This window comes from Podarcis muralis, chromosome 10 (genome assembly GCF_964188315.1).
Source record: "Podarcis muralis chromosome 10, rPodMur119.hap1.1, whole genome shotgun sequence".
Lineage (NCBI taxonomy): Eukaryota > Metazoa > Chordata > Lepidosauria > Squamata > Lacertidae > Podarcis > Podarcis muralis.
The window spans coordinates 27392644-27418455 of record NC_135664.1 but is presented as its reverse complement, the minus strand read 5'-3'; the positions used below and the strand labels follow the sequence as shown (position 1 = coordinate 27418455).

Here is a 25812-nt window from a genome sequence, read left to right as displayed (position 1 = left end):
ATTGTGCTTGGAAACTTATTGTGAGCCAGTGAAGATTCTTAAGGACTGGTGTTATATGGTCTCGGCGGCCGTTCCCAGTCACCAGTCTGGCTGCTGCATTTTGGGTTAGTTGTAGTTTCCGAGTCACCTTCAAAGGTAGCCCCACGTAGAGCACATTGCAGTAGTCCAAGTGGGAGATAACCAGAGCATGCACCACTCTGGCGAGACAGTCCGTGGGCAGGTAGGGTCTCAGCCTGCATACCAGATGGAGCTGCTACACAGCCGCCCTGGACACAGAATTGACCTGCGCCTCCATGGACAAAAATGTAGCCATTGATTCTGAGCATTTATGCAAAAATTGCATCTGTTAGGCAAACTGGATGTATAGAAGTGGAAACACAGAGTGATGTTGTTCAGTGCAGAGGGAAATGGGGGTCGGGAGAATAACCCAGTGAGTGTAAGAACATGCTAAAGCTCTTAACTGTAGCTAGCAGAAATCTGTTTGAGATGCTTATATGAAAGAAAATGCCTGTTGACAAAGAAAACTGGCTTGTTGCGCAGGGGCGACCTTTAAAAAAAATTCACATAATGTAAAAAAGGTGGCCTACTACTTTGATCTTTTGCTTCTTGGACAGGATGTGTAGGTAAATAACTTAAAAGGGGAACAGCCTGCCAATAAGATGATTACATTCCCACATTCATTTTACCCGACATGAAACTGATGCCTTTTGCAAGCATGCAGATCTTAACAAATTAATTAACGACCTGTTGTCTCTGTGGCATCAGAGTACTGTAGGAAAAAGCCGAGCGTAATAACGCTGAATCCAATTTTAATTTCCAGCCAACACAAAAGTGATGGTTGCCCCAAAGCGAGTAAGCTTGAACCAAGAAACCTTACAAACGGAATGATCTGTGGGAAGTGTTTTAATGTTTAAAAACCACATTTAATCATCAGTGTGAAAACCCAGTCGAGATCAGTAATGGGGAAAAGCCAGATGCAGCAAGAAAACAGATGGAAGACACTCACTTTGTGATTGGGCCAGGGCCAGTTTTGCTGGTGATTTGGCATTGCTCATGTGCGGGTGAGAATCTGTTTAAAAAGTAAGCATAGCTCATTGGTAGAGCATCTACTTTGCATGCTGAAGGGCCTAGGTCCAATCGCTGGCATCTCCAGATAGGCCAGTCACAGAATGATGTTTGAAATGTTCTGGGCCTGCTACCAGTGGTTCCAGTTGCTTTTGGACTACAATTCCCATGATCCCTGAGCACTGGTCCTGCTAGCTAGGGATGATAGGAGTTGTAGTCCAAAAGCAGCTGGAGACTCAAGGCCAGGAAACACTGGTGTGGACCAAACTGGCTGGACCCATGGTGAACTCTGTATAAGTCAGCCTCCTTTGTTAGGCAAACATACAAATTGGCACGCACACACCCCAAAAAAGTATTATTGCTGCCGTTGAAACTAAGGTTAAGTTTTTCAAAATCGGAATAGCAAAGAACTGGAGCTGTTTGAACAGTTTGTTACAATACAGTGGTACCTCAGGTTAAGTACTTAATTCGTACCACTGTACTTCTTTTTATTTAAACAAACAAAACATCTGAAGAATTGACTCAAAAAATCTGGTTGGCTTGGCTCAAAGGAGCCCTTCCCAAATGTTAATTGTCTAGAGCAGTTTCCCCACCCCCACCCAAGCTAAACACTGATAATGGAAGGGCTTCAGGGCTGGGAGTGTCATAGTATCTGTATGCCATGATTTCTGCAAGTCACTGCACTAGGGCTTCTTTCTCAGAGACACATTTGTGGCCCTCCAGATGTTGTGATTCACATCTGCTATCACCCCTGACCACAGGCTCTGCTGGCTGGAGCTGATGGGGAGTTGTCTCAAATATCTGGAGGACACCTGGTTAAAGAAGGCTGCCTTACAAGCTTCCAAGAATACATTTGGATCCACGCTGGGGCAATCTTTTTTTTGTACCAAATATATATGTATGCACTCACATGTGCGCTGCAGCACTGGATTGGGGTTGAGGGTTTGGTCCAGAAATAAGTTTTCTTCTGAGAGCGTAGGCCTCTTCTAATGACTGTTTTGGAATTTTACGAATCTTGGATGATCAAGTTTAATTCCCTCCCCCCTTTTAACACTTGAGATGAGGTCATAGTGAGAGCTGGCTATGATGTTCTTTGCTTTGAGAGCTTTGCTTAATTGCAGGGGATAATTAATTTGAAGCTTTGTAGATTAGCGGTTACAAGTGTGTTGGGTTTCTTTCTACCGTCCTCGTGGTTGCACAACTATCCAGTAGTTATGCTACTTAACTGCCATTGCGACTCAGGCTACCAGTGAGATCTTTGGCAAAGGGCTGTTACTGTTTGGTTTTTAAAAAATAAAGTCAAGGAATGCTTTTGAGGCTGAAGAAAACGCATGTATAATTTTATCAAAGTTTTCCTTAAGGAAGGGAGGAAAGGGAGTCGCTAGATGGCACTCTTAAAACATGAAGCAATAATGGTGACTCCTGGTGTGTGTTTTTTCTCCCTATCTACTTGAACTAGGAAGAGAACTCTTAAAAATTAAAAAGCTCAATTCAGGGATGTTGTACCCTGGGGAAGCGGTTTCAGAATGGATAACAATCAAAGCCCTTGTTCTCCCATGTCCAGTGCTAATAATATTATGGCATAGTTTTAAAGGTGAGGGATATGAAAATGCAGTGAAGAAATAATCAAAAGCAGATTCCCTAAAAGTATTTGATAAACAAAATATATTGCGCAGGGTGCATTTCAACCCACATTCCTTGGTGCCAAATGTGTTGACAGCAATAACGCTTGCTACATATAGTCTACAATTGGACAAAGTGGCTTGTCTGTGTGAAATAATTTTATTAAAAACTTTAATAGATCCATAATACAACAAGCAACTCTACAAACAGAAACTGTAGGACATCCTTGCAAAACAGACGCGCCTGCCCTCTGGAATGCCATCCCATCAGATGTCAAGGAAATAAACAACTATCTGACTTTTAGAAGACATCTGAAGGCAGCCCTGTTTAGGGAAGTTTTTAATGTTTGATGTTTTATTGTATTTTTAATATTTTGTTGGAAGCTGCACAGGGTGGCTGGGGAAACCTAGCCAGATGGGCGGGGTATAAACAATATGTTGTTGGTGTTGTTGGTGTTTGTTTGTTTATTATTTCTTCATGATTGCATCAGCACCTATACAGATAGCATTCAGTCTTTCAGCTGTGGGCATATGCCTTCCCAGAAAGATTTCTGGGAGCCCAGAGGAATGGGTTCAGACACTCCCATGGCTTTCTGCAAGATGAATGGGTGTCCAGGGTTTCGCAGCTCTGTTTCGTGCTCCTTACCACCTACTGAACCAACAAGGGCGAGTGAGCTTCTTGTAGAGCTGGCCTCCCAAGCACATTTTTATGAAGAGAACAACATTGCGTTTACAGCACAAGACTTGGAGTTCGTGCCATGTTGGCATCAAATCGTGACCCACCCATCCTGTAGCTGATTCCTTCTTGAGAGCTGAACTTGGTTCATGGTAGCTGTGCGTACTGCACAGTCTTGCCGCTATCTTCCCTCTTGCTCCAAATGTGGCGCGTTTCTTTTTTAATATGGTTTTTCTCAGTAATGAGCTAATAAAGAGGATAATACTTTCAGTGCCCCCCTTTGCTTTTCTCCAAAGTAAAACAATTTTCTGTTTATAGCAGAATGCATGGCAGGAGGGTGTGTCTTGGTAACATACAGATGGAAATTATTGCCTATGACTTCATCTGCCGCTGCCCAAGGGTATTTCCGAACACAGCTATGAGGGAAACCAGCTCAATCTGCATAACTTGGTTTTAACAGTGCCTTCATTTCTGGAATTTGAAGTCAGCACAATATGGCTGTGGGCAGAGTTCTGGAATGTCATCTTCCTCTGCCTGCCGGTTCTCTGTTCTAGATTCCATTCCCCTTCCCATCATATCTGCCTCTTTTATTAAATAAGATGTCATTGTTCTTCTCAAAGGTTCACATACTGACCTTGGGTTGTCCTATCATTCATCTCCTGTTCTGTCCTGAAATCAGCAATTGATTTAGCTTGATCCTAAATGTTTATGATGGCAGAAAGTGAGGAGGAATTAAAGAACCTTTTAATGAGGGTGAAAGAGGAGAGCACAAAATATGGTCTGAAGCTCAACATCAAAAAAACTAAGATCATGGCCACTGGTCCCATCACCTCCTGGCAAATGGAAGGGGAAGAAATGGAGGCAGTGAGAGATTTTATTTTCTTGGGCTCCATGATCACTGCAGATGGTGACAGCAGCCACGAAATTAAGAGACGCCTGCTTCTTGGGAGAAAAGCAATGACAAACCTAGACAGCATCTTAAAAAGTAGAGACATCACCTTGCCAACAAAGGTCCGTATAGTAAAAGCTATGGTTTTCCCAGTAGTGATGTATGGAAGTGAGAGCTGGACCATAATGAAGGCTGATCGCTGAAGAATTGATGCTTTTGAATTATAGTTCTGGAGGAGACTCTTGAGAGTCCCATGGACTGCAAGAAGATCAAACCTATCCATTCTGAAGGAAATCAGCCCTGAGTGCTCACTGGAAGGACAAATTGTGAAGCTGAGGCTCCAATACTTTGGCCACCTCATGAGAAGAGAAGACTTCCTGAAAAGACCCTGATGTTGGAAAAAGATGGAGGGCACAAGGAGAAGGGGACGACAGAGGACGAGATGGTTGGACAGTGTTCTCGAAGCTACCAGCATGAATTTGACCAAACTGCTGGAGACAGTGGAAGACAGAAGTGCCTGGCGTGCTCTGGTCCATGGGGTCACGAAAAGTCGGACACGACTAAACGACAACAACAACAAATACTGAGTTAAACAACAGTCAATTAATACTTTGAAATTTAGCAACTTCCATGTGTGAACAAGGGAGTGTTTATTGCAAACAAATGGAACTAAAACTTGCATCTAATTGAAGTGAGTTCTCTCCCTCTGTATTCTTTTATTTTTAATTTTGGTTACTGTATAGTTAAATTGTTGACAGCTGTAAGGCTTGCATTGATGGGGGCATAATTAAATTACTTGAATCGTTACTTTTCCAGATGTAAAAGCTCACTGATGCATCCTTTGCCAAAACTGAATAACATAATAAAAGTGTGTGTCTGTTTTTTGACTTTTGTTGCCTTTCATTGTTCCCCAAAACTTACTGTAAGTCCTCCCTGCCCAGCCCTCCCCCTACTTATTCCCTTCTTTGGTGGCTCCTTCATTTTGCTATTAAATGGATATAGGAAAATGTTTCCTAAACCTTTAAATTTCATCCTGCTCGAAGCCATTCTCATTGCAAAGCCAATGTTCTTGGAATATAATTTCTTATATGTCCCAGGGACCTTACGTAGGATTCCTCTACTTGCAGACGGATTACCACCATCTGCATAGCCTCAGATCTCATGCTGAATGCCAGTTGTTTAGAAGTAAGGTCTGCCTGAAATTCAGTGGGTGAGTTTAGATCATGGGTAGGCAAACTAAGGCCCGGGGCCTGGATTTGGCCCAATTGCAGACGGACCGATGTGTTTTTACATGAGTAGAATGTGTGCTTTTATTTAAAATGTGTATCTGGGTTATTTGTGGGGCATAGGAATTCGTTCATTTCCCACTCCCACCCCCCAAATATAGTCCGGCCCCCCACTAGGTCTGAGGGACAGTGGACCGGCCCCCTGCTGAAAAAGTTTGCTGACCCCTGTTTGGATTCTCTTGCGGTTTCTTTCTGCTATAAAGCAGCCCTTAGCGCAGAAAAAAGAATGGCACAAACAAGGCGAAATTCAACCACTGAATTTGTTTATTAAAACAGGGTGTCCTTTCCTTCCTGCAAAAACAGTGACCTGGTTTTTCTTTTAAAAATCCTATGCAAATTTGTGTACAGTTATTTTCACTGGGAAATTTGCAGTTTGCATTGGAATTTTTTCTAATGCCCTGGGGAGCAAGCCAACCTTTAGTACAGTGGACCCTCTGGATACAAATTTAATTCATTCCAGGGGTCCGTTCGCACCCTGAAAATTCCATAAGAAGAGGCGCTGCTTCTGCGCACACACGCTGCGTGATAGAGCACTTCTGCCACGTTCGCAACCCGAAAGTTATGTTACCCGAAGGTAGCGTAACCCGAGGGTCCACTGTACATTCATTCTACTTGTAGTTGGTAAGCAAGAGTGTTAAAAAAGTACCCAGTGTTGATATTTTCTTTCAATATGCTACAAGTGTTTGACCTGAGAGAAAAAAATTAAGCACATTTTAAAATGGTTTATATTGGAGATATCCCTCCAGTTGCTATTGGACTCGTAACTCCCATCAGCCCTAGCCATTATAGCTAAGGATGATGGGAGTTGGAGTCTAGCAGCATTTTGGAGGAGCACATGCTCCCCTCCTCTGCTGTAAGCAGTGCAGGATATTGGATGGTGGTGACTTAATGGAGAAAGGAATATATTTTTTTTTATAGAGATGCAGGGGAACAAGAAGCAGAAGAGCCTCATGTTTCCTATCTCCTTGCTTCATGGTCATGTCAAAAACAACCTTTAACACTTGCTCTGTAAGGAAAGGAGTAAACCATACTTGTTTCCCTTCAAACAATTGGAGATACTTATGGAACATCATGGTACAGATTCTGCAGTTTGTTTGTTTTTAATGTGGTGAGCATGAAAAGCTTCTGTAGAGGTGGTCTTAGTCCAGAGAGGCCCTCTTCCTCTTAAAATACTTCCTGCATGCTGGCAATTAAAATTTTAAGAGTTGGAACGCCTTAAATTCAATCCAGATTTGCCAATGTATATAAAAACGTTTGCTTTGTTGTATGTGCACAAGCGATGAGGGCACGTGCAGTCACATATGTTCTGTAAAAGGATAGCACCAGTTCTCTGAATAGTTACAAGAAACATTAACACTATTTCTAAGTTCATAGCAGAAGCAAAGGATAGATGAGTCAGATAAGATAGAGACACATGTGTGTGTGTGTCCCCCATGAAATCACTGTCATATTTAAATTTAACCTGTATGTAATTTCAGCTGCAGGAAGTATATCTAGAGAGACGGTGCTTTTAGATGGAATTGCTTCTTAAAGTTTTGGCAGTACGTATGAGAAGCAGTCCAACCTAATAAGCTTGTTCTCAAGGTAGAATTAAGAGAAATAAAAATGACCCTCATTTCAAGCAAATCTACTGTTTATTGAAGACTTAACATTTTTGGAGGTAACAACCAAAGAAATGCTTTTGCATAGGTTTCATAAAATAAGTCTGGTACAAACTACCCAATCTTAAGCAGGTTGGAACTCTGCAGAGTTTGGGGTGGGCCGGGGACCACAGCACATCCATAATGCTTTCAAAGCACACGGCTTGCCTCAAAAGAATCCTGCAAACTAGTATGCAAAGTGTCCTGGGAACTGTGCCTCTGTGGGATGAAACTGTATTTGCCAGGATCCTTTGTGGGAGATCATGTGCTTTGAACATGTACTTTAAATGTCTGGTGTAGATCTGCCCTGAGTATTTCTTCTTGAAATCAGAGGGGCTACTTTAAAGTTAAAAGGGACGCGGGTCGTTCTGTGGGTTAAACCACAGAGCCTAGGGCTTGCCAATCAGAAGGTCGGCGGTTCGAATCCCCGCGATGGGATGAGCTCCCATTGTTCAGTCCCTGCTCCTGCCAACCTAGCAGTTCGAAAGCACGTCAAAGTGCAAGTAGATAAATAGGTACCGCTCTGGTGGGAAGGTAAACGGCATTTCTGTGCACTGCTCTGGTTTGCCAGAAGCTGCTTAGTCATGCTGGCCACATGACCCGGAAGCTGTCTGCGGACAAATGCCAGCTCCCTTGGCCTTTAGAGCGAGATGAGTGCTGCAATCCCAGAGTTGTTTGCGACTGGACTTAATGGTCAGGGGTCCCTTTACCTTTACCTTTTACTTTAAGTTAAAAGCATTATCACATTTTTCTTTTTAAAAAACCGACAGCTATGGTATCTCCAATATAAATCCAAATAAGCCTTTCCCTTTGCGCTGTTTTGACACATATCCCCCTCCCTCAAGCTGCTGTTTGCTCTGGAACAGAAGCAGGGGCATAGCATGGGGGTGCCAGGGCTGCCATGGTCCTGGGTGCACTCAAACGCCACCTGCCCTGTGGTGTATCAGCCAGCCAGGCTCCCCCCTGCACTGGGCGGGCAGGCAGCTCAGCACAGCCCCGCTTTGTTCTGGTGGGGGTGGGGCCCCTCTAGTGGCATCTGCAGTGAGGACTGGGACTTCCGGAACAGATTAAGTCTGAGAACCATTTCCATTTGCCAATTCCATATCTTTCTTTATATTCCAGGTACAGTGGTACCTTGGTTCTCAAACTTAATCTGTTCCAAAGCATTTCAAAACCAGGGTGCACTTTCCCATAGAAAGTAATGCAAAATGGATTAATCCTTTCCAGACTTTTTAAAAACAACCCCTAAAACAGCAATTTGACATGGATTTTACTATCTGACGAGACCATTGGTCCATAAAATGAAAGCAAAAAACAATGTACTGCAGTCACACAATCAATCAGTAGCTGAACTGGGTTCCACACAGTCACAAAAAGAGCTGCAAAAACAAAAACGCAAAATAAATAGCAAAAACAGGCAGACCTCAGCCTAACACTCAAAACGGAGCACGTTCGGCTTCCAAAAAAAGTTCAGAAACCAGAACACGTACTTCCGGGTTTGCAGTGTTTGGGTTCCAAGTTGTTTGAGTACCAAGGCGTTTGAAAACCGAGGTACTGTAGTAGGACAAGTCTGCACATAACTACACATTCTTTAGAAAACTACAGTACAGTGGTACCTCGGGTTAAGTACTTAATTTGTTCTGGAGATCCGTTCTTAACCTGAAACTGTTCTTAACCTGAAGCACCACTTTAGCTAATAGGGCCTCCCGCTGCTGCCATGCTGCCAGAGTACGATTTCTGTTCTCATCCCGAAGCAAAGTTCTTAACCCGAGGTACTATTTCTGGGTTAGCGGAGTCTGTAACCTGAAGCGTATGTAACCTGAAGCGTATGTAACCCGAGGTACCACTGTAGATGGTTTAAAATGCTGTTAATTCTATGGATTTGGAGAGTGTCATTTGATATGGTATAGACCTTAAAATCCTCCTTTTACATTAACCTTTTTATGTATTCAAGAGCCCCCCCCCTTTCCTACCCAACTTCTCAACCTAATTTTCTCTGGCAGTATGACATGCCTTGAGGGACATTGCAAGCTTTCCAAATACTTATACCTATGTAGCAGTTTCACATCTCTGTAAATGCCATTATATGACACATTCCTTTGTGAACACATGTCTTGTGTGACATATCTTTTGAGAACACATGCACACAGTTAACCAATCTGTTTATTGAACCTTTCAAGAACCGTAATGGATTTTGATTCACATGCTCATTCATTTAGAAGATTCCAGGCAGAGCTCAAGTGTGGCTTTTTGACGTGTTTGCAAGAAGTTAGTGGGATTTTAAATTTTAGCTTTCATTGCTTTTAACCTGCATTTTTCTTTGAACTGGAAGCATTCCACATGTATTGGGGGAAAGGATAAAATACACATGACAAAATACAGCAGGTTATTAAAGTGTTGAGAGAGAATTCTCCAACCAAAGCTAACTTCTGTAAATTGCATTTCATGCCAATTAGTTTTTTGGGCTCATTTTTAAAGTGCCGATACTAACTTTTGAAGCCCTTGAAGTCAGAGTTATTTGAAGGGCAGCCTTCATCCTAATGAACTTGTCTGAACCTTTCAAATGGCAACAAAAAGCCTACTCTTTGGGCCATCTCTAGCAGATATCTGGTTGGTTGGTGCAGTAACTAGGAGAAAGCTCCTTCTCAGTAGTGGTGCTACAGCTCTTGGATTTTCCTCTTCAAGAACCTCAGACAGACTCCCCACCCCCTCACGTGTTTATTCCAGAAACCATTTTTTTATTGACCTCCTAATGCTCTTGTACATAAATCATAATATGCTAGATTTACTACTGCTGGTTTTGTGTTAGGAATATTTAGTGACAGAAACTCGCATCCTTCCCGACCAGCACTGCCAATGGCCAAGGGTTATGAGAGTTTTAGTCCAACATATTTGGATAGCAACAGATGGAGATGAAGGCTGTTTTGTTCAACTGATAACAATAAAAGACTTGGAGCTATTTCAGCTATGCCATTTTTAGTCCACCCTCTGATGACTTCAGTTCATAACCACATTTAGAAGCTTCAGGAAAACCCCAGGTAGAAAGACCTCCCAATATTGGGAAGCTGATCTCAGTTTTACACCTATTCTTTTGTCAGAATCATACTTCATGCACCATACTTCATCCATGACATCAGATGTAGCTTTTTCTTCCAAAGCCACTATTAACATGGGCGTATAGGTTGAAATGAACCATGTGAATTGGCTCTTGGTACAGGAAGCTTGTGATCTGGAGTCTGGACATTTGAAGGTGGATTTATGTTCTTAAATTAAACAAAGATGTGATCCGATCTTAACATCAGTAGGGCAGAGCTATGAGATATATTAGTATGATAAATGTTTTGTGGTAGCCGAAGACTTCGTGGCAGAATTTGATAATGGGTGTTGCACTGTCCACGCAAATACATTTCTAGAACTCCTGAGGGTGTATTAACATGACTCATTCATGCTTGTGTTCAAACCTACTAGTGTACGCAACCCCTAGCTACATGCAGGAAAGACCAAAGTGTGAGACATCTGCGTTGCAGCAGTAATACCGTTTCTGCTAACAGATCCGTGTGAACTTACTTGTGTGAGTTTTAGTGGTTTGTTTAGAGGATGGCTCCTTCTAAATTGCCAATAAAAAATAGCAATTCAAACTAAAAGTTCCCATTTCCCGAAGAAGTCTTCATTCTAATTGCTTGCGAGGACAATTAAACACATTAGTTTGCAACTTAAGTATGAGCTTTTTATTACCTGGAATCATAGCCCCAAACCAGTTGTCATTCTGTCTGGTTCAAATGCTTTCTCCTCCCTCTCCAAATGATTTCCAGTATTTCCACACTTCCATTTTTTTTCCAGGTCACTGTCTTCTCTTTCCCATGTGCATAGGGATATAAATGGTAGTCCTGTCCCAGTGGCGGATGGTGTCCATTGGGACTGGTGGGGCAGAAGACTGGGGGGCAACTGTGGACCATGACTGGTGGACCCAGCTAATTCTGTTTTTATCCCCATCCTCCTCTCTGCTGAATTCTACCAAGGCAACACAGGCAAAGGGCGAAAAAGCTGATGGCAAGTGCCATGCTCTGGACTGACTGTAAATAAGGAGCCAGTGTGGTGTAGTGGTTAAGAGAGATGGACTTGTAATCTGGTGAACCAGGTTCGATTCCCCACTCCTCCACATGCAGCTGCTGGGTGACCTTGGGCTAGTCACACTTCTCTGAAATCTCTCAGCCCCACTCACCTCACAGAGTGTTTGTTGTGGGGCAGGAAGGGAAAGGAGAATGTTAGCCTCTTTGAGACTCCTTCAGGTAGTGATAAAGCGGGATATCAAATCCAATCTCTCTCTCTCTCTCTCTCTCTCTCTCTCTGTGTGTGTGTGTGTGTGTGTGTGGTTGGTTAAGAGCAGACTTGAGATTGGTGTGGCAATGCTTCATTCGCATTTGAAAGCTCATACGCACATGTAAAGGTGCTCCTTGTATTGGGAGTTCTGCAGGTGAGTAGTGAATGTGTTGTAGCATTTCCATGACACAAGAGACTTTCCCAAAAAGTTGTGGGGGCAGAAGTGGCTGATAAAGTCAGTCAATAGCTCTGCAATGTAAATCAACAGAATAACCAGGCAAATAAAGGTTCTGTTTAGAAATAGTCAAATGCTGCAGTTTGCACAAGAGAAAATGCTACTGGAATTTTCCTGAGGCAATTTTAGCATCTGGAGTTTTACAGAAAGCCTAGTCTTCAGGAAAAAAGGGTAGTAAATCTTAAGGGAAACATTGTACCTTTTATACTTAATTAAATTTGCATTTCTTAAATAAGTTATTACCATGCTCTTAGGTTTTTGTTTTTGTTTTTTCATTTTAAAGCAGCATAATGGATAAAGAGGAATTATTAAGTAGGTTTGTTTTTATTAACCTAAGGTGTCATGTGAGCATAAACTAATTGTAAGCAAAGTGTGCATAAAATACTTTTTTGCTACATAACTTTCTGGTTACAAAGACTCCATTGACTGTATTTGAGCCTATTGAATTTATGATTTGACCTTCACATTTCTTTAAGAATGTTCTCTTAAAGCTTTTTACTCATAGGTAGGTTCTCTCCCTCCCTCCTAGTTTATCACCCTTCCAAACCGAAACATTTTTACCGAGGGGAGGGTTTCAAATCATGATTAAACTTACTTCCAAGCAACTGTCCTTGAATCAAAGATTCGTGGTGATTCTAAGGCTGTGATCCTTAGAATTGTATTGCTTAATAAGCAACAGAAGGTTTGGTCAATATGGGAAAATCCAACATTCAGCCTTAGACCATATCCTTTTTGGATTCTTGAGCACAATACATCCCCAAAAGTTTAGTAAGGATACCTATTACACACATTTAAGAAGAAAAGTCCAGTTATCCAACAAGCAAATAATTGTGCATTCTTATATTGGATTGCAAAGTGCTTGACAGAGAAAGCATTTGGGTGATAACCTGTGTTTCAACTGCTAAGAAATCTCTGGAGCAAGGTTAGTAAAAAGATGAACATACCTGGAGATAGCTAAATTGACAGACTTAATAAGACGAAAACCCAAAACCATGGTACAGAAACAGTGGGATTGTTTAAATGAATATTTACATAAACAGGGCTCAACTACGAAAATTTGGTTGTGTTTAGACTAACCTTGTGCAGATTATAAAGAATATAAAGGGTTTAATGGATTACGGAAGATCTTAAGGGATGGAAGTGAAGAACAGAGGTAAAGGTGAACTAGATAACAACTAAAGATGTGTGGTTTAGGGGGTGGAAGTCTTTTAAAATATTTTAACTACGATTTGATTTTTACAATGTGTGTAAGTATAAATTTGGTATTATTGTTTATGGAAAGCAGCTTTCTTTTTTCTTTTCTTTATCTTTCTTTCATTCTTTCTTTTTTTTTGTTTCTTCTTTTCTTTTTATCTTTTTTTACAGTTTCCGTTTGGCAAATATGTAAATAATTGTGTTTAAGTAGATATGTTTGGAAATCTGAATTGACATTTTTGTACTATTCAATAAAGTTATACTTTAAAAATAAATAAAAAAGATGAAGAACACACATAAGCGTTTCCTCATACAATCTTCTGGTTGGGGCTAGGCATATGACAGGGTGGGGGAAGAGGTGCCGAGTTGCTCTCGGCTCCTGGCCCGCTGGCCTTGCCATGGCTGGCTCTGCAGACAAAAATGAGCTTGGTGGAAGGGTCTAAGGCATGGTGGGAATTATAGCCCCTGCACACCATGGATTCTGGGCCAGGAGGCGCGGCAGAGGTGACGAACCATTGGGAGACAGCGCAGTGTCTGGGAAGGGGAGCCATCCTTTTGCCACCATGACTAGGAGTCCGACCGTGGGGAGGGGCTCAGCCCCTTCCCAAGACTAACTGTGGGGGCTGGAGGCACCTCTTCTTCCCCATAGAGTTGGTGCACCTGGATGGGGTTTTGGATAGAAATATAGAAAACCATTGTCAGAGTATGGTGTAAGTCTTTCCCGATTTCAGCAATGGTATCAACTGTGGATACAAATTGCAAAGAGGCATGAATTGGCTGCTGCACATGAGGAGCATCTGGTGTGGCCAATCATATATTGTTGCTCTGAGCCAATGGGAGGCTGAACTGGTGTCTGCCATTTGCTCACGCTACCCCTAGCTTCAGACTCTGCCCTAGACCGCCCTCTCTTCTCCCTGCTCTTGTGCTAGAAACCTAGCTTGATGTCTTTGGTCATACCAGCTGGGGCTGTTGAGATTTCATCACTTTGGGGAAACTGAGCAGTTTTCAACGGCATTATCAAAGTGCTTTTTTCCCCTTTCTCCCAGTGTTCATTCATGAAAGTATGAGCTGCTGTGTTTTAATTAGCTACTCCGATTCTTCATATAACTTCATAATGTGTGAAAGCTGTTTGTTCTATTTGTGTTATGTGTAATGCAATCTAGAGTTTATGATGTACTCCAATTCACCTCCTCGCAGAGAATGTGGTGGGTAGCTGTACTGACTGATGCCATACTAAACCATTCTCCTATTTCAGTTCTGAGGTGAAACCCTGTACTCTGAGAAGACACAGGGCAGCTGCTTGCGTGGACCATTCCATGCATCTTCAAACTGATGGACACTCGATAGGAAGGGTCAGGTGTCTACAGGAGGCAAGAATTGCAAGAACATTCTCTAGGAAGCGATCAATGGTTTCATGGGAATAGCTTGCACGCAAAGTATTTAACATAACCTTGTTTGGCCCTGGATTGGCTCAGTGACATTTGCCTTGGTACTGGTTTTCTGGTGAACATGTTGTTGTTGTTGTTTAGTCGTGTCCGACTCTTCGTGACCCCATGGACCAGAGCACGCCAGGCACTTCTGTCTTCCACTGTCTCCCGCAGTTTGGTCAGACTCATGTTTATAGCTTCGAGAACACTGTCCAACCATCTCGTCCTCTGTCGTCCCCTTCTCCTTGTGCCCTCCATCTTTCCCAACATCAGTGTCTTCTCCAGGGAGTCTTCTCTTCTCATGAGGTGGCCAAAGTATTGGAGCCTCAGCTTCACAATCTGTCCTTCCAGTGAGCACTCAGGGCTGATTTCCTTAAGAATGGATGCGTTTGATCTTCTTGCAGTCCATGGGACTCTCAAGAGTCTCCTCCAGCACCATAATTCAAAAGCATCAATTCTTCGGCGATCAGCCTTCTTTATGGTCCAGCTCTCACTTCCATACATCACTACTGGGAACACCATGGCTTTAAGTATATGGACCTTTGTTGGCAAGGTGATGTCTCTGCTTTTTAAGGTGAACATCTTAAAATTCATTAAATGTGCAACAAGGTGGAAGTTGAGTGGCTGCCAAGTATGGTTGAATTCTGTATATGGATGGACTCAATATTCAATGAACAAATGTCAAACATGCAATTTAACCTCAAAATATTCTTTAACTGGGGCCACATGCACCTGTTCAGTGAGAGTAAATCTCATGAGTTCATACTTTGCTGTATGATATAGATCTGCTGCTGTTAGCTAGAGCAAAACTGGAGAAGTAGCACATTCTGCAGCCTCTGTTGCATGACAAAAGGTAACATCTGAAGGGTACCCTGTTAGCCCAGATTAGCCGTAATAGCTGCTTTTGACACCGTTCAGTACTGTTTCTGTTTTTACTTCTTTGTCAAGTACGGGCTTTGAGGAGATATTAATAGCAACCTGTTGTGAACCATAGGAAACCTTAATGCAAGTGCTCTGATCTAGCTAAAATAATGTAACTAATTTGAACTATAGCAAACAAATGACAGTAAGGGACACGGGTGGTGCTGTGGGTTAAACCACAGAGCCTAGGACTTGCCGATCAGAAGGTCGGCGTTTCGAATCCCCGCGACGGGGTGAGCTCCCGTTGCTCGGTCCCTGCTCCTGCCAACCTAGCAGTTCGAAAGTACGTCAAAGTGCAAGCAGATAAATAGGTACCACTCTGGCAGGAAGGTAAACGGTGTTTCCGTGCACTGCTCTGGTTCGCCAGAAGCGGCTTAGTCACACTGGCCACATGACCCGGAAGCTGTACGCCGGCTCCCTCAGCCAATAAAGCGAGATGAGTGCCGCAACCCCAGAGTCGGCCACGACTGGACCTAATGGTCAGGGGTCCCTTTACCCTTTACCTTTATGCCTGAACCATATTTTGCATTTTTGTGTCTATGCCTCATCCTTAAAGCTTACAGGTGGGTCAATATTGACAGCCATCAGGATAATAGATGTTTCTCACTGCTGAGAACCAACAAAGAGCTCAAAACCTGCTTATTTTTCTCTGACCCCTTCACATCTGCTTAGAAGTCCTGAATGTTAGTTTAGCTAAGAGTCTAGAGAGAGTCCTAGTTCAAAGAGAAGGGTGAGTTGGAAATGTTTGTGGTTCTTTTCTTTCTCAAAAAGGAGCATTTATGCCAAACATGGATATTTAGTTTAGGGTTGCAGATAATTTACGCAGAGAGTGACATACGTCTCTGAAAAGAAGGGCTTTAAATATATTCAGTGTGTTATGTCTCTGCAATTATAGTTTCTAAACATAATATAACTATAAAATTGAAGGGTGTGAAGGCATACATTATCAAGAATAGTGTTTGATAAATTTGGACAAAAAACTCAAAGGCAGCTGATAAGAAATCAAAACAGCCCTTTAAGATTAATGAATGCTATTGATTTAGGGGTGGGTTTCGGGTTTTTTGTCTGTCATGTTTCCTCCCTGGTGCTATTTTGCATTCTCTCCCTCTAGCAATAGAAGTAATTACAGAGCTTGCTTATCATTAAACAGATGGGTTCTATTAATTCTGAATGAAAGTAAATGGTTGCAATTAACCATTTTACTTCAGACTCGGTTGTTCTGCTGCTCCAGTGCTGCAGACTGGCAATCAGCTGGGTGGGTTGCCATCCACACTGGCTCCAGTTCGGTTGGCTTGTGTGTATTTGTGTGAATGCTACAATTATAGGAAGACTTGACATAAAGAGCAATATTGTCATGGTGTCAAGAATAGGGCTGTGAGAAGCACAACTGGGATCACTATTTCCTGTTCCTAGAAGACTCTTGAGAAGAATTCTTCATGAAACATAGAAATCTGCCTTATACTGAGGCAGACCATTGGTCCGTCTTGCTCAGTATTGTCTACACTGATTGGCCACAATTTTCAGAGCTTCAGTTAGGAGTCCCTCCCTCTCAGCCCTACCTGGGGCCTTCTTCATGCAAATTAGATGTCCTACCACTGTGCTTTGTGGGCCTGTCCCTGTGAAACTCCAGGTTTTATTTCCTGCCAGCAACTCCATTTTCCTTCTATTTCTGCATCATTGTGCAGTTAATGCCTTCCACTCAGCTGGGTAACTTAACCGTTCCTGATGCTGAACAGAAAATGGCACTTATTGCTTAGCAGCCATCCTGTTCTACAGTCATTGCAAAACACTTCGTAGTTTTTACCTTTTGTTGATCCTGCTAGACAGATGGGAAGCAGAGACCATGTTACCTGCTCAGGGCTGCTACACAAAGTTCAGCTGTGCACATTTATTTGTTAAAACCTTTAAATAGTGGCTGTTGGGAGGGAGCACTAGGAATGGGGACTGTGGTGCAAAGGAAGGAGCTTTCTCCTCCTCCCCATACCATGTTTCCTAAAAGAATTCCCCTTCCTATTGGATATGGAAGGGAAGCTCTCCTCTGAACCAACAGCTGCTCTTCTTCTGTGTTAAATATTGCAGGGTGGGGCTGATTTTTCAGTAATTTTGAGTTGTGTATGTAAAATATTACCAGTTGCCAGTTTTAAACCTCTGCCATCTGCAGCGTTCTTCTACTGGACTGCCTGTAAGTGTGCAAAAACAGGTTTAACTGGGCAATTAGGGCTGTGGCAAACGTTTCCTGTGGAACACTTTAATTACAAGTAAAATCTTGAATATTTTAATGCCGAAAGATCGTGTTCATTAAGTTCTTTTCTTTCTACTGCCATTTATTCCAACATCCACATGGTAAATGTGTTCCATGTGGGAACCTAAGATTTTCAGAATGAATTGCTCTGCTTAAGGTACTATACAAATCGGCTTGGATGGTTCTTGCTCCCAGTCGCGATCAAGTGAAACAAATGGGTTGTCTACCTTTTTCTTGGCTACACGTCAGAAAAGCAGCGTTCCCATTCCCCACAATAATGTCCAGAAAGGGCTAGACAGTCATTAGACAGAAAGGATGGTTTATTACGACTAAACAATGCCTACCCTTCCTCTGCCCAAACAGCTGGTATGATCTGTTATATAGTCCTAAAATCTTGGAACACTGCTACCTGCATTGGGTGACCTATACTTGAATCACTGAGCAAACTTATATTTCACCTTTCCTCCATGGAGATCAAGGTGAACAAATGACAATGGGAAACCTGTGTTTCCTCAGATGCTGTTCAAACTACAACCCTCACTACCATGTATCATTGGCTGGCTGTGGCTGAAGAGAGTTTAGATTATATGCCTCCATTTTGGGGGTTTTGTCTCTGCTACCAGATCTCAACCCAAACAATTTATGTTCAATAGTACCTTATAGATGCTTTAACTTTGATGCTGCAGATGTAAAAGCACTTTGTCCAGATGTAAAACTATTTGTCATAATACAGCAGGGCATATGTTTTCCAGCCTCCTTCTGTTTCAGTTCCAAAACCCTAAAAAGGCCAAAAAGTAAAGTACTTAAGAGTAGAGCACTGGCAAGCTTTATTGCTATATATAAATTTACCAAATTCCAGGCCAGATTATTATTATTATTTTAAAAAAACCTCAATTCAAATATGATTATGACGATAATGAAATTTTTTAAACTGAGGTGAGAAGAATTTTAAGAGCCAATCTACCCATTGTGGTTTCCCTAATTCATGTTTCTGGGAGAAGGAATCTGTCATGTGCATAATGCTATTTGTCTGTTAGTGTTTGAGCTAAAGTTGGAAAATCAGGGAGTGGTTAAGAAAAAGGGAGCAGAGTGGCATTCTTCCTGGCGCTTAGGCTCTGAAGCAAACAAACAGGGGCCTCCTGTTCAAACAAAGCAAGTAAACAGGCAGTGAAATAGCCAAGCTCTGGCACTTACTTTTTATAGATGCTTTGCATCACTGTTAAGTTTCCTACTCTGGAGAGATCAAGGGATGTTTACTGCAGCAGTTACAATGGGGAAGGAGTGTCATGATTTGATTTTTTTAGGGGAGGGTGGAGAGGGCATGGTCCTGATCTATAAAGCAGCAGCAAAGCATCCTTTTATGAACACCTGAGGGCAGTTTACCTGCATTGCCTGTTAGGGTGACTGGATCTGTTCACATGCTGAGATGCTGCATATTTTAAAGTTTATAAGATGTGTGGGTGATTTTGTTACTGGGATCACATCCTGAGAGTTGCTGATGGGGTGACAAGGTTGGGTGAGCTTGGTTATAGCTGGTGGGTGTGTCTTCTACTATTTTTGCATAACTAAAAGTTTTATTTGGGCTATTTCTACATAACTAAAAGTTTACTTGTGCAGGTGGGCAAGATCTGGCTGGGGCTTCAGTTTTTTCTTTCTTTCTTTCTACCTGCTGCCGTACCCAGAGGTGTTTGCTAGTACCAGTTACAGATGGGTAGCCGTGTTGGTCTGCCATAGTCAAAACAAAAAAAATTCCTTGCAGTAGCACCTTAAAGACCAACTAAGTTAGTTCTTGGTATGAGCTTTCGTGTATCTGAAGAAGTGTGCATGCACACGAAAGCTCATACCAAGAACTAACTTAGTTGGTCTTTAAGGTGCTACTGCAAGGAATTTTTTTTGTGTTTGCTAGTAGTAAGACAATGGACTTTTAATGTGCAAAACAGTGGACCTATTGACTGCTAATCACTATCATTTTTAGATGCTAATACTCATTTTGCATTTCACTACCAAGACTATGTCTATATACAAATGGCAGGGTGTATATATAGATAGGCTCCTTGTGTCCAATTTAACACAGCTTTGTGACTTTGACTTTTCACATTCTTCTATATATAGTCCTGAAGGGTGTGTTCAGATTTCTTCATGAAGAAAGCCTCTTGGAATTTAACATGAAGACTGTGGTCAATTCAACGCTATATCTTTTGAAGTGCCTGTTTGATTGTGCCATTGTCATAGCAGTTGAAGGCAACACTTCTCTTTACGATTATGAGGCCCCTGGTGGAGAGTAGGCTGATAAATACTGGTATCCTGGTGTGAAATTGACCCTTTGAACTAACTGGGAAGAATGCTTCAGATAAGCGGCAAGTGATGTGATAAAAATGCCTAAACTTTTATTGTTTGGTGTGTTCAGCATTTAAAAGTTTAGTCTGGTTGCCAAATAAGTGTCTTTCTCTCACCTCTGCTGGGATGCAGATAACACAATATACATCTTTTGGGATCTGCCACTTCCTTATGATCCTTGGAGTTTGTTCAGAGCAAGTAGGACAATGGAAATGCTTCTTGCCTCAATCCTGTCTTGCTAGTACAAGGTTAGTGCAAATCTCAGTGAGAGTAGATAGGCTTTCTGGAGGAGGGTCCCTTTGTCCCAGGAGAGGGATGGGGGAAGTCTTTGATCCTCCAAATGTTGTTGGATCTCAAGCCCTGATCAGCCCTAACCAGGGTGGTCAGTGGTAGGAAATGTTGAGAGTTGTAGTCCAACAATATCTGGAGGGCCCACAGGTCTGCAATCCCTCTCCTAGAGATTCATTTTTCCTGGGCCAAATACTCCTCCTTATGTTGCCTCCCTCTGGACCTCTCATGGTGATGATTGCAAGGTCTGTTCATATGGGGAGAGGTGGTCCTTTGAGATGTTGCAGTCCTGAGTTGTTTTATCCTGGAGCATCCACACATTATTCCATTATTATAGTTCAGTTGTGCCTCTCCAGACAGCAATTATGTGGCAAACTGGGGAAGCTTTAGCAACAGTTCTGCTAAGCTTCCCCAGTTTGCCACATAATTGCCGTCTGGAGAGGCACCCTTGAAACTATAGCACAATGAAAGTCTGACCAAACAAACAAACAAACATAACCTGTGGAACATTTGTGGTATGAAAAGTTACAGGATTTTAGCAGGAAACTACTACAGGACATGTACCTATTGCAAACAAACCTGAAACCATGGAAGGAGCCATTGGTGTTGAAAGTGTGACCACAAATCATGATGAATGCTCAGTTACAAGGGATATCTGGAGGGGTTGCGTCCATCTCTCCTCCTACCATCCTTAGCGGAGATAGCTGCCATTGAGAGAGGAATGGTTTAGCATCCTCTGTAATGGTATAGCTCAGGCACGTCCAGCTTCCAAGAGACAGTGATCTACTCCCACTATAAATAAACTGGCAGTAATCTACCCCCCTTTTTTGTTGTTGTTCATTTAGGGCAATCAATCAGGATCCCATGATCAACCACAGACACCCTGCGATCAACCGGTAGATCGCTTCGACTGGTTAGACATCCCTGGTATAACTGATGTAGCAGCTGATGCACTCCCTAACCAGGAGTGTCAGCTGGATGCTCAGCTATTCGCTTGACATTAGGCAATGGAACATGATGGCGATTCCAACACACACATTCTCACAGGCATGTCGGTTCTCATGCTCCTTAATCAAGAGTTCTTGGAACAAGTTCCATTCTTTCAGCAGCAACACTCCAAGGCTCCTCCCTGCTCTCCCTTGTCTACCATGACAGCAGTTGCTTCCTTCCTAAGGAGGAGGAATCTGAGGTGTGTGTCTGTGGAGGACCTGGAAAGAGCTGGAAATGAAGTGAAGAACTTCCCCACACAGCTTTGGCGCAGGAGAGGTTTTGTGCCATTAGAGGGGACACAACAGGGAGATTTTGGAGGAGGAAGGACCAGGGAGCCCAAAGAAGTAGATTACATTATGGTGGGGGACTAAATGGAACATATTGCTTGGAGTTTCTCAAGCAATTATTGGCTGCAGACCTCTTGTAATTCCGCCACACCCCATCAGTTTTCTATTGGAACAGAAGCCTCAGTTTCTTGGCCAAGGACCATAGCTCGGTGTGTAGAGCACATGCTTTTCATTTATCATGCCCCAGATTCAATCCCTGACATATTTCCAGTTAAATCAGTTAGTGGATGATGGGTAAAGACCTGCCAGAGGCTCTGGGGAGCCACTGTCAATCAAGAGTGGACAACAGCAGGCTTAGAATTAAGAGAACAACTGTTTTTGGCCTGGTATAAGGCAGCGGTTCTCTGTACTGGTGAGAGCTTCTATGTCTGTTGCTTCAGGTTATTTTCTTTATCTTTTCCAGTCACCCTTTCAAGATTAAGCTTAGAGGAGGAGATGAACCCTAAGCTATGCATGCCAATTTATTCAGGAGTGTCCTGCCTTTGAGACGGCTGTCACTGCATATGACAGAACTCCTTCCCCCCCTCATCTTAACACATTCCAGTGTAGCCTTGGGAAATGTTCCCTGAGCTAATAATTTGAATCTTGTTTCAACTTACTCAAAAGGGCGTTGTTCTGATAGAGGATAATTGGGAGGACTTAAGAAATATATAAAATTTCAGATTAGGGGCTGGGTGCCTTTGGAATGACTAGCTTTGAGGAAATTGAAAAACATGTTACTTAAAAAAAATTTGGAAGTGGCTCAAAATGAGAATGATGCATTAATTTAATTATACTGAACTATAAGTATATAATATGGGAAGAAATATGGTCTGTGCCTGGAAGCAGTTTTGTAGAATTAAACTACTGTATCAGCACTCATTTATTCTTATTTTTTTGGAAAGAGCGTCAGTTTTTGAAAACAGCAAACTGCTTCTGTGCATGGAAGCAGGGAACCATATCCCACCCCCAAGATATAATAGGTAAATGTGTGAGAAGTCAGAATGTGCTTGTTGAATCTAGGGATCAATTCTAGGTATCGGTCATGACTGCTGCATCGCTTTTGTACAGGTAAGAAAAATGTTTCTCAGATTTTGAAATGGTTGTGGATGGGAACATAGAAAGTTGTCTTCTACTGAGTCATACCTTTGATCCTTATAGCTCCATCAGCTATATATTTTACAAAGAGTAAGTGCAGTGTTCCTGTATGCTCATTTCAAATGGAATACTGAGATACCTTTAGCATTTATTTGGAAGTTAATATTGTTAAAACCACATAAGAGTGTGCTCAGGATCATAGCCATCCTTGTGCAAATACTAAAAAACTAGGGTTTCAATCCAAAGATTGTTTTGAAAGATTAAGGAAAACGAATGATTAATGTTTTTTGACTGGTGCACAACCAACAATAGCGTCACTGCAACCTACACAACAGTGGATTAAAGGTCTCTCTGTAGGAGGTAACAGAAATTGACATCCAAGAATAGGCCATCTGACCTTGAGTAACACTGAATATAGTCTGTCTGGTTTGGAGAAGAGACTAAGATAACAGAATTTCAACCAGGCTTTGATGCTTCTGTGCTAGTAATATTGTGCACCGAACAACAACTTCCTTGTTCATCTCTGCTGCTTTTGCATCCAAGAAGTTGCTAGTCACTTTTGGAGTGGGAGGGAGAGCAGATAGTGGTGTAGGGGCTGCTACAATTGCCCACCTGCATCTTTCTTATCATGTGGAGTCTTATTCATTGACACCCATGTGAACCTGGACTCCCAGACTAACTTAGTCTGATTGAGAAAATGAAAACATGGCTAACCTGTCACATGGATTTTAATGGAACTTGTGTTCTGCTGCAACCTTATACTCCCTCTACTTGGGAGTATGACTCATTGAACTTGGGGCTTGCTTTTGCATAGAGTTGTATTGTGCTGTTAGTCTGCATCCAACCTGTTCAGCATAAATATGAGGTGAAGTGGTAATACAAGAATATAAGTTTCTGGAGTTGTACCCAGAGTTTTCCCTGCTCATGACTACTTTAGGTCCATTAATTACATTTAGTCTACTTGAAGGAAGTACATCTTTGTTGGCTACCACCTTCGATAACTCTCACATCTGACCAAGTAAGCATGGAGGAAGCTCTTGCTGATTAGTGAGGGGAAAGAAGATGGAACTAACTAGGAAGAGTGTTATAGATTTACCACTGAGTAGCTCATGTACTAGGGACACGGGTGGCACTGTGGGTTAAACCATGGAGCCTAGGGCTTGCCAATCAGAAGGTCAGTGGTTCGAATCCCTGTGATGGGGTGAGCTCCCGTTGCTCGGTCTCTGCTCCTGCCAACCTAGCAGTTTGAAAGCACGTTAAAGTACAAGTCGATAAATAGCTACTGCTCCGGCAGGAAGGTAAACAGCATTTCCGTACGCTGCTCTGGTCTGCCAGAAGCTGCTTAGTCATGCTGGCCACATGACCCGGAAGCTGTACCCTGGCTCCTTCGGCCAATAAAGCGAGATGAGCACCACAACCCCAGAGTCTGCCACAACTGGACCTAATGGTCAGGGGTCCCTTTACCTTTAGCTCATGATAGAATAAATGTCAGCTTGTCGGCACAATTGCGTATTTCTTAGAATTCGGCTCTGGATAGATGGCAGTTCTGTTCTTAGCAATTGTGTTTTGCTTGCCTTGAATTTTGGAAAAACCCAATTGGCTCAAAGCCCGTGCTTTACTTACCAGGGCATGGTTGTGTTGCAGCTCCCTTACACACATGTATGGGTGTGGTTAGGGCCTGGATGGGAGACTGCTTGGGAACTCCCATGTATGCTGCCTCAAGCTCCATGATAGAAGGAAGGCAGAATATAAGTGCACTTAATCCTGTAGACTTCAGTTCAGACTCTTTTTGAACTACAGCAGTAAAACACGTCTCAGCAACAGACAGCATGAATGTTTTGGAAATAAAGGTTTGAGTTCAGACTTTTTCCTGCAGTTCCCGACAAATGACCTCCTCCTGTTATGGAAACTTCAAGGAAAGAAACCCCCCAGGAAAGATGTGAGTGAATAACTGTTCTTTACTCATAACAGGATCCAGACAGCTATGTAAGCTAAATTGACAAGCAGAAAGTTGGTCATATCCCTGTTAAGGTGGAACTCAAGTTAGCTTTCATATTTTTCTGTTGGTAGACTCTTTCTTTGGATTTCTTCACAACCTTATACCTATGATACCCGTGAAACTCATCTTAAACATAATATAGTTACTTAGCTACTGGCAATCGTGTATGAAAAAGTTCAAGGGAAAGTATTTCGTGTGTGATGCATTTTGGAAATTTCTGCTCAGCATGGGGCCAAGATGGCTTATAACTGTTATCTAGGTATAACTGACACCTCTTATCTATTCTCTCTGCAATACAATATATTGTTGTGTTTGGGCCAGATATCACCAGAGTTTAAATTAATTATTGTGAGTGAACCTTACTAGTGGTTCAGTCCAATAAGGTTTTTTTTAATGAGCTGGAATAGCTCAGTCAGTAAAGCATGAGACTCTTAATCTCAGGTTCATGGCTTCAAGCCCCATATTGGGCAAAAGATACCTGGATTGCAGGGGGCTGGACCAGATGACCGCTGGGGTCCCTCGCCACCCTACAATTCAGTGATTCTATGTGTGTCTCGGTTTGATCTGAGTTTGCTGGTAGGGAGCGAGTGTTGTTAGCACTCAACCAGCCATAAACAGACCTGCAGTTTCAGTGGGTCCTGCCCTAGGGGGCCAAAAAACCCAGCACCACCAGCTGTTCCATTGTGGGAAGGGCACTTCCTGCTTCCTCTCCTATAATAATAACTTTAACAGCAGCTGAGAGTCCAAAGGGAATTTGGCAACCAGTTGAAAGTGTTGCTAGCGCTCTTCCAACCACTTCCCACACACCCACCTGCCAATCTGGTGTGTGTGTGTGTGTGTGTGTGTGTGTGTGTGTGTGTGTGTGTGTGTTGCGCTGTGAAAAGAGTAGGGAGAAGTGAGTGGGCAGCAACAAGGTATTTGAAGTAGCACCAGCAAGGCTTCAAGGTGAGGCTAGTGAAAAGCGGCAAGAGGGAAGTGGCAGCACATCATCAACAAGAAGAGGCCACAAGAGGCTTCCATTGATCAACTGCGCAGAGCATGTTTTCTGAATGGAATTTATTCTTCACCTTGAAGGGTTGTAGCTCAACGGGGAGAACACATGCTTGCTTTGCATAGAAAACAGTCCCTGGCATCTCCAGGTAGGACTGAGAGAGACTCATCCATTGTTGTAGACAGCATTGTGCTAGATGGGCCAGAAAATGGCAGCTTCCTATGTTAAACTAACCTGATTAAGAAACAGACTGAAGGTATTTCAGC

At 42.6% G+C, this 25812-nt stretch overlaps 1 protein-coding gene across 1 annotated transcript in view; it reads left to right on the top strand.

Moving 5' to 3' along the window:
• Positions 1-25812, top strand: part of PRICKLE1 (prickle planar cell polarity protein 1) — a 66760-nt gene that overhangs the window by 16828 nt on the left and 24120 nt on the right. The window lies entirely within an intron of this gene.